This window comes from Acromyrmex echinatior, chromosome 17 (assembly GCF_024713525.1).
Source record: "Acromyrmex echinatior isolate Ae372 chromosome 17, ASM2471352v2, whole genome shotgun sequence".
Taxonomy (NCBI): domain Eukaryota; kingdom Metazoa; phylum Arthropoda; class Insecta; order Hymenoptera; family Formicidae; genus Acromyrmex; species Acromyrmex echinatior.
In genome coordinates, this window is record NC_141868.1 from 5304655 (window position 1) to 5315381 (window position 10727).

At 33.9% G+C, this 10727-nt stretch overlaps 1 protein-coding gene across 1 annotated transcript in view; it reads left to right on the top strand.

Annotated features, from left to right (window-relative positions):
* LOC147906885 (uncharacterized) overlaps positions 1–10166 on the top strand; it is a 365738-nt gene extending 355572 nt beyond the window's left edge. The window contains exon 2 of the mRNA XM_087415212.1: positions 10066–10166. The gene's annotated coding sequence lies outside the window, so the exon portion shown is untranslated. The remainder of the gene's footprint in view (positions 1–10065) is intronic.
* The last annotated feature ends 561 nt before the right edge of the window (positions 10167–10727 follow it).

The window sequence follows — 10727 nt, forward strand, 5'->3', positions numbered from 1 at the left end:
TCGAGGACGATATTTCTCGCGTCATCGAGAAACTGTCGAGGTTCGATATAATTCGAATTTAACACCACACCAGTCAATACGCGATCGTTAAAAGCTGTTTCTCCAACCACGAAAATCCCCTCTTTTGCGATTCGACATAGCCAGAGCTCACATGTTCGAAATGTTGTTATAAAACATTTCTCAAACCTTCCAATCGTGCTAGTCGAGCGATCGCTGCATTTACAACTCCGGTAGATGTTCGTCGATGTTTACTGTTTCGACACATCTCCCGCAAGAAATCGAGACACTCGTCATATTTTCTTCCCATACTCGATACGTGTCCGCCATATCGATACTCGTCGCACGATGAAAAAGATCCTCCATCTCCTCATCCATCTCTCTCTATATTAAACAAAATCACTACCCTCGCTTACACGTGAACCAGAGCGTTTCACCGCAACTATCTATAGGTATGTCGAATTTAATTTTTTTGTACATTCTTCCAATATCATCGATTCGCACACCTTTCATAGCTGCGTTCTCATACTTTCTTGTGCGATCGTCAACAAAAACTACCGCACTTTGAATCCATAAAATCTCTCGTGAACATTGATTCTCAATCTCTCTCCGTAAATGATGTGTGGTTAAGTTCCAATACTTCTCCTTTATGCAGGATGTAACCAATGTAGGACTCGATACCATACGCTCGTAACAATACATATCGCTACCTACATCCGAAACCGCACTTGATGGATCGCTGTCCGTACTCTCGTTCGGATTATTATCGTTATCGCTATCGCTTAACATATTAAAATCACTGTGAGAAGAACCTTATCTCGTATGCATTTATATATCATTCCTTCGTCGGAAACAAAAAACCGCAAGTCCATCTTATCTTTTACAAATAATATGCGTATAAAAACACGACGCATCCTATCACATTCAAAGGATATTGTATCCTCAAACACACACACACACACACACACACACACACACACACACATATACACAGGATATGTGTAACGGAAAGAAATCCATTATTCACATTTTTCTTTTAATTTTTAATAAAATGCAAATTAAAATTAGTACATACATCATAATATAATAAAAATCATCGTAATATAATAAAAATCATCATAATATATAAAAGAATCATAATAAATCATCATAAAGTAAAAGAGAGAGAAACACATACTACTTGCTTTGAAATCGCGTCCACTGATTACACAGTTTCAAAACATTCTGCAACGCGCAATAGCTACTGTGTCTTCCACACCGAAACGTATTAGTAGAGTCTAGATTTTCCAACGATTTAATTTCGTTGTAATGTACATCGATCGTTTCGACTATAACATTGTCATTGTTTAGAATGTCCACTAACCACCTCCGTTTTTCGAGTCCCTTTACATAAATGACCGCTTCGCTTTCTCCATTGACAGCTTCAGCGATCAGAACCTGGCTGCGCCATACGATACGGTACCACCCCGTCGTTTCATCGCAATCCATGATGATGTGTCATCAGCCATGAGGCGTGCGACTGATCAGCCTTCGTCAGGAAACGATAGCATCTGGCACGTAAAGATGTAGTGTGTCATCTCGCTTCCATTCATCAAAACTGCTACCTCCTTCACAACGAATCGCTCACCCATGACAAATCCTTAAACAAAAAAATCTTACACTTAATACACATGTTTTGTAAAAAAATTAACAAAAGAGATAAGAACTATACCTTGCAAATTGACGAATGTCGGCACCATAACGTCGAGATATGTCGCCACGATCAAACCAAACCAATGTGACAATCATGCGGTGCTTCTCTCTTTTATCATGTCCTGCGAAGAATATGTGTGCTCTCTCGGTGTAAAGGAACAATCGTATGTAAAAGTGAGATAACTATGTAGTACGTGATAAAATAGGATATGCGTAAGTAGATATAATATGTGATTATCGTATGCGAAACGTCTCTTCCTCTCCCATATAATTTTTTTACAAAACGTTTTTCTTTTCTTTCGTTAGTGATGATACTTTCCTCAAATCATCAATTACACAATCCAAAAGCCGATTCACCATTTGCTGCTTACGATCTCTAGGAGAAGATGTCAAAAATTGTGTTCTTAATTTTGCATATTTCCACCATTGACATTTTTCCTTATTTTTAATATCATATGAATGTCATACACATCTACGCGAATCAACTGATGTCCAGTCTGTCCTTCGGAGTGCTCACGGTGTACAGATGACCATGTTCTAATTTTGTAATGTATTGGGATATCCATCGGTTCGCTATTTCGAGGTTGAAGCAAAAAGCGCGTCCATACCTCCAGATGATGATTCTCCCGACGATGCAAATATCTCACGATCGATGTTCGGTGCATCGATAAGTGTTGTTGTCATGTGACATCTAAAAAACTCCTTCAGATCGTGCAACCATTCGAAGAATGTATTTCTCGTCATGAAATCTTCCATAAACAAATGACGTAACACTTTGCTCTCGGAGATAGAGAAGAAACGATTCAACTCTTCCATAGAATATGTAGAATTCAGCAAACCTCTCGTTTTCAACGCGTCCAAAAATGACATTAATGCATCTTTCATTGTCTTTGCCTCCCTCATACGTATCGTATTCGGGTCTACTTTTCGCTGATTTATCATATAGGTCTGTATGCATCCAATCATCATTCGCAAATTTTTTACAAACGTATTCGTAATCCACGTCTGATGTATTAAATCGATTATAGAACCCATAAACATTTCATCGAACACGTCTTCCTCTTTCTCATCCAATAGTTGTTCAAACGATTTCTCAGTGGACCTCGTCGGTTGTTCTTCGACCTCTTTACTTTGAGACTCCATCGTAATACACAACTAATACGTTCGAAATCATCAAAAAATATGACGAAAAAAGCCTCGCCCATATGCATTTATATACTATTGTCCATCGGACATGTTGATGGATGTGATCTCTATCGAGGACACAAAACTGCATAAAAATAGACATCCTTATGAAAATTGAAACAACGTCATATGAGAGAGAACGCATCCTGAAAGAAGATGCAATAATGTTTATCACATCCTTGTGGAATGTATCAAGTAGACAAAACTGCATGGACTCTTATCGTATCCTCAAGGATGTGAGGAGAGAATTGAGTAGCTTTTTTTTTTATTAAACTAACAATTAAAAAAACACACGACAGTGTGCGTGGTGTCGTCGCGACGGCGAGCGAGATCGAAACGTCGGTGCGAGTAAGAAGCGAAACTCCTAATCGCGAGCGGGCGTTGGTGCGAGCAAGAGCGAAACGTTGGTACGAGTGAGAAACGAAATCTCCTAATCGCGAGCGGGCGTTGATGCGAGCGAGAGCGACAGCGCACGCGGGAAGAAAAAACGCGCGAACTCGCTCGTCTGCTCTCGAGCTCGCTGGATCGTTGTCGTCACCAGTGATGCGAATTCCAGGCCGCTTGAAGCACGCGATCAGCGCCACCGTTCGGCGGCCTGGCGCAATCGGTAGCAACACAAGCATGAGCCCGTGTCCGTGTGACTTCGTTAGTTAGAAGCGTGCCGACTATTATCGCTCTGTCCTTTATGCACTACGTTCTTATTGCTTGCCTTGTCGGCGCACTGAGAACGAGAGAGAACATTGTTTCACTCAAGCGAGCGTCGAGCAACCGAAATATGCTTTCTCGGCCTCTCGGTTCTCGACGTCAGGCGTGTATCAGGAGACATGGAGGCATGGGAACATTCTAAATAACATAAGTTTTAATAAATTGTAATAAATTGTAATATACCCCTCCCAGAATATTATAAATCGTGTCAAAACGCGACAGGAGATTAATTGTTTATGATTTTCCATTCTTATTATGTACTACGATCATAAATTCGATCCGCAAGAAATTGACGTGGTCGAGCGCGTAAGGTGTGAGATCGGAAATAAGTACTATAATTAGTAGTAAACATATGTATTAGATCAAGTATATTTTCATATAATTTTTGAAATTATTGCTCGTATGTGTAATTTTGAAGCAATAGTTGTAGGAAAAACCCGATTCGCTTTTCAATAGGCAAATAAAAAATTATTTTAAAATTACGCAACATATGAAGGCTTTCAATTGTACACTACAAAATTATATTGGTATCACTTTTATTTATATTATTAATAATCTCATTTTCAAATTTTGTTCATTAACAGAATTTTAAATGCGGATGTGATAGTTATTAGGTGTTGGAATTAATTCGTAGCGTTTTTTAATGAAAGAATGTTATTTATTTCACATGAGCATTAAAAAATACATTAATGAAAGTACTTTTAAAACTTATAAATACTTTGTAAAACGCTACGAATTAATTCCAACACCTAATAGAAAGAAACATTTTATACAAAATATTGATCGACGCAAAGCGTATTTGTCATAAACGCTAATTTCGAATAAATTTTATTCACGTTATAATAATGAGATAAAATATTTTTCACGCTCAATTACAATTATATTTTCGAAGAGCTTGACGCTCAGGAGCGTCATTTATTGTTATAAATTTTTTTAGTCCATAAAATCATGTCAAATACTCCAGATGTCAATTGTTGTTTTTTTGTCACAACAATTAGTCGAACTTATTGAAACACATAATTTCCAGATTCTATTAAATGTGAAATTTATTGATAATATTAATAGCGCTTCAATTGAAAAAATTAATATAACTGTGATATATATATATATATATATATATATATATACACACACATATATATATATATATATATATATAAATTGTAATACCTGTGTTAACAATAAGTTCAGTTGTGGAATCCAAGATTTGGAAAAGTATATTGAACTGCTCAAGAGTCGAAAACAAAATATCTAACTCTAATCATGAAAGACGATTTATATACAATTTTGTTTATTTATGAAGATTATTTCTGACGTTAGTCTCTTTTGAAAGAATGATTCTATATCTGAATATTATCCCAATTAAATTTATGACAATATTCAAATTGGTGTTGTGAGACCACATTGTGAGCGCTATTTAATTTTTTAATGTTAGTTTTATGTTTATTTATTCCAGCTTTAACTTTCCTTTTAATTTGGTCCACGTAAAAGAGATGTTTTTTTTATATGAATCTTTCATCGATTAAATCGAATACCATACATGTCGAATCATTATTTTTTCTACAATTTTTGATTTTAAGGTACACGAATAATTGCACTTGTTATATATAAATATAACAAGAAAATATATTGACCTTATACAGATGATTAATTAAACTACTTGTGTCACGAAAATATATTAAGAGGAAAAAAGGAAAAAAGGGATTTTCGCGTGAAACTACCAGAGTACTGTCCGCGCATTTTATTTACTCAGCCACATCGATTAAATGAGTTTGACATTTACTAGTGCAATATAGAATCCATACGATGAACGCTCTCGTGTTTTCGTATTCTTAAGAATCTCGAGTTTTCGATGCAACGTGCGATATTATTATCAAAATAATCACTCTCCTTCTCTACTTTCCTATATATTTTAAACATTAATCGGAATAAAGTGAGATGTATTAGATATTATTATAGTGCATACTTCTACGAATTACGCAACATTCAAATTTGTCAGTGTGAAAGTATCCACTCTCGGCCAATATGTACGTCTTTTAATTTAAGATGTTATGTTAAGTATGTTATAATGAAATTAATTGTAATACTTTTAATTATACCATAACTTATAAAGTAAATTATTTAAAAAATATTGTAGTGTCATCTTATTTATTTTAAATAACGTACATATTGTTGCTCAACGGAAACCGCGAGAAGGTGGTGGTCTCTTCCGTCAGGAGGGAAATGTAAAAAATTGTCATTAAAAATAAATATAAAATTCATAAATAAAGTTACAATCTATTTACATTTGCAATTCTAGTCAAAAAAGAAACGTTAAAAATTAATTTTTTACATTTCCCTGGGTGTTGCGTATGTGTGTGTATGTGTGTGTGTGTGTGTGTGTGTGTGTGTGTGTGTGACAATATTTTTAGCTTTCTAGATTTCTTAAAGAACTTTTAAAGAAATCTTAACGTTGCTGTGTGTGTCGACTTTAGACGTTTCGCTCATTGGGTTCATAAGCGTTATATCCACACGGACAATATTTTTGAGCTCTTCAGTCTTGTGTCCGGGAATTTTAATACGCTGATTTTTTCCTTCCCAATGAGTAAGATGTCTAAAATCGACGCAAGATCAACTTTATATCTCTCAAAGTTCTTTATGAAATATCTTCAAGATGTTTCTTAAAGAACTTTTAAAGAAATCTTAACGTTGCTGTGTGTGTCGACTTTAGACGTTTCGCTCATTGGGTTCATAAGCGTCATATCCACACGGACAATATTTTTGAGCTCTTCAGTCTTGTGTCCGGGAATTTTAATACGCTGATTTTTTCTTCCACACGGACAATATTTTTATTATATATTTAATAAGCTTTTAAATGTTATGTCCTTACGGATATTTAGGGAAGTTTACAAAGATTTAAATTTTACATTTAATATTTTTAATCTATTCTCGAGGGACCAGCAATATCATTTGTATCAGTAGCACGTAATCCTAAAGTACTGCGTTTTTTTTTAGCAACACTACTGTACAAGTATAATATGTTCGTCGACATACGAGACAAATGTTTTTCTTCGATAGTCATACTTAAAGAAGTTTCTCCTCTCGCTTTTAATGCTGATTTCACAATGCAAGCGGCATTAACAGAAACTGACGACAATTTGTTGCGTTTTTTTGTTTTCAAATCAGTTAAAAAGGAAAACATTCTCTCCGCGTCGGCATTTGAATTTGGAAGAGATCGTACAGCATTTAAAAGTTTTGTTAAGTTTGGATATTTATCGATATCCTTTGGATGTTGAGATTGCAAAATTTGTTTCCACATATCATCGAATCTTAATTTAGCGAGACTGATTTTCTTCTGCAATGCAAAATCTAATGGCAATGCAAACCATTCCTTTCTTAAAGCGTCTTCATCGAAACCACCGATAGTTTGAGCTACGAATAAAACATTGCTGAATGATGTTTCTCTATCAGTATCTTGTAAACATACTGAAGACCCAAAAACATTTAATTTTGATTAAAAAATATCGTTTACAGGCAATCTTTTACGAATTTCCTCAGCAGCAGTCATATAAAACATCAAGCAGTTGCTTCGAACTATTGTAACTACGTTTTCGTGTCCTTGCATCATTAATTCGTTAAGATATTCCTGACATTCTGATCCTAAGTTAATTTCGTTAAGATTTCTTTGATTTTCTTTTAAAGAAAACAGTATATGTACAGAAAAACATTGTATATGCTCATTTTTTAAAAAATTTTGGCATATTTTATAAAGTAATGTTAAAGATTTTGGTTGCAATTCATGAATTCGTGTTTCTAATGACTGAAAATGTGCATTAAATTTGTTAAACAAATCTAAAATATACTGTAAGAAAAGAAAATAAGCTTTTGTCTCTATATTATCCATTATAGACAATAAATCTTTGGCAGGACCTGCTTTTTCGCTTACAACTATTTCATAAAGGAAGTATCTTATTGTATCCCAATATTCTAGAAGTCTTTCAACACAAAAATAGCGAGAAAGCCAGCGTGTATCACATAATTTTAATATTTTAAGACTTTTTTCTTGAAAGCATTCACAAAATTCAGTGAATACAGCTGATCGTTTTGGACTGCTGTTAATATATCTAGCAATCTTTTTAATAAATTCCTCGCAAAAATCGGGTATTTTATTGCACGCAGCATTCGCTATTAACGCGGAGGAATGGCAAGGGCACGAGAATGTTAGTAAACGTGGACATACTTGTTCCAATTTTTTTTTAAACGATAAATGTTTCCCTGTCATGACAGACGCATTATCGCATGACAAGGCAACAATATTTGTAAATGGTATCTGTAATGTCCACATTTCATTTCTAAATGCTTCATACAACTTTTCTGCACTGCAATTTCTAGCATCAATATCAATTAATTTGACTAATTGCGTTCGATTATCTAATGTTTTTGGCTCAATGTATCGAACAAGAAAAGTCATCCATTTGTCATTGCAAATATCAGATGTTTCATCGATAAATATTGTAAATTTTGTGTTCTGAATTTTGTTCACAACACGTTCCGTTTCAATTGGACTCAAAACGTTTGTAATAATATTTGTACATTTTTTACGACTCATTTTCATGCTTTGTAATACATTAGGATCCTTTCCAATATATTGGAACAAACTAAGAATCTCATTTGCAGTTGTATGAGCAATATTTTCTTCCGTGATTAATGTGGCAAATCGTATTTCTGCTTCTTTTATACGTTCTTCAAATAATAAAAGCGATTCATTATTTTGTACATTGAAATTTTCATTCGATTCACTTGTTTCATTAAAAGAATTTTTACATTTGTTTACATGTGCTTCGGATTCTGCGTGACGATAGATGTGAGATAAATGAGCAGTAAGATACTTGTCACAGATTAAACAATAAAATAAGTTTTCATCATGTGGCGCTTCACGTAACCAACATTTGAACTGTTCAAAATATAACCATTTCTTTTTAAATGTTAATGTATTGTTACATTTTTTAATTGAAGTGTCGTTAATAGATGAATGAATTGAAGTATCATCATTAATGGACAATGTATTCTTTTCAAGATTATTTTTATGACACGCAGAATTCGCATGTCGCGAAACATGTATTGAATCGCATGAATAATTTTTATTGCACACATTGCAATAATACATATTGCTATCAGCTGATACTTCGCGTATCCAAAATTTGTATCTTTCGTCTGTAAGCCAAGCTTCTGAAAAACTTCGCTTACGTTTTTTAGTTAATTCGTCACACATGTCTCTATATTGCTAACTAAATATATAAATTAAATATATAACTAAATATTTAATTAAATATACAATGTATATTGTGTGTGTATATGTATATGTGTGTACATGTGTGTAAAATTTCACCTTACCTTCAATATTGTAGTTAATATTGAAAAATTTGATGCGGCGATACTGCTTGCGACCATGTGAGCAAAAATCAACAATAACATATAGCGCATCGTTGCGGCAAAACCTGGATGTTTATTTATTAGTTCGCGAACGCGATTCACATATGCATGCATACACCGCGTGGAGGAGCTGCACGAAGTAAACAAAGAAAACAACGACGCAATGGAAGGTTAGTGCAAACAATTTATTATTTTAACATAAGCGAATATTGAATATCGAAATTACTTTGATAAGTAAAAATATCCAGTATCTGGTATTATCCGACACTTTTTTACTATCCGACCGGATAATCGGATATCATCAGTATCCGAGAATGTATCCGGTTGAAATTAGATATCATTAAATTGTTGATTTTTTCTTATACAAATGTTGTAGAGACAAGTATGCATATTGCATATTCATACTATAATATCTTATACATTGTTGTAAAATAATAATTTTTTTCTCTATAGCCTTTTTCTTAGAAAATACTTTCTCGGTATCCGGTCAGATATCCGGAAAATGTAGGATATCCGACTCGAAGAAATTGCCTTCTCAGATATCCGATATCCAGTTTCCGGTAATTTTAAGATGTCATGCATCTCTAATAATAAATCTGTACTGTTCATATTTATTATAAATATTAATATAAATTAAAATTGGTATGCTATAACTAGAGTATCATATATTGCTAGATTTCCCATAAATTACCAGAAATATTATATATATTAGGTGTTGGAATTAATTCGTAGCGTTTTTAATGAAAGAATGTTATTTATTTCACATGAGCATTAAAAAATACATTAATGAAAGTACTTCCCATCACTTGTAAAACGCTACGAATTAATTCCAACACCTAATAATTTTAACGAAATCTTAGGTTTCATCTCACATTTTCAACTCACTTTGTATGATCGGAACCGTCGGCATTTACATTTAAGATTTATAGCTAATTATTCATGCTCAACTTTGTGCGTTGTGGCATCACCGAGTTTTCTTAAAAGATTTTTTTGTAAATAATTATAAAAATTTTTTAAAAATAATATAAGTCCTATAGTTTTCAACTAGTCTTTTTATATTAAAAAAAAAAAAAGTTATTAGGTGTTGGAATTAATTCGTAGCGTTTTACAAGAGATGGCACAAGCAGTACACTATTTCGTTGTTACCTATAGTTCTGTATACATTGTAAACATCTATCATTTGCCGTACATAACCTTTCTTGAAATCATAAATAACAATACTGTATAATTCATTGAATATGTCAAAATTTGTGCCAGATAAAGTGTTTTTGCGGGGAGTTTTGCTTCATTACTTTAATATGAACAAAAGTGCAGCTGAAGCTCATCGTATTTTAGTGGATGTGTATAGTGAACATGCTCTGGCTGAGCAAACGTGTAGGAAGTGGTTTGCACGTTTTAAAGCTGGTGATTTCGACTTGGATGACAAGGAGCGACCTGGTCAGCCGAAAAAATTTGAAGATAACGATTTGCAGGCACTGCTCAATGAAAACTCATGTCAAACACTTAAAGAATTATCTACGTCATTGGAAGTTGACTTCTCAACAATAGGAAAACGTCTTAAAAGTTTGGGCATGATCCAGAAGGAAGGACATTGGGTCCCATATGAATTGAAACCAAGGGATATTGAGAGACGTTTTCTCACGTGCTAACTGCTGCTTCAACGGCAGAAAAGAAAAGGTTTTTTGCATCGGATTGTTACCGGTGACGAAAAGTGGATCCATTATGACAATCCAAAG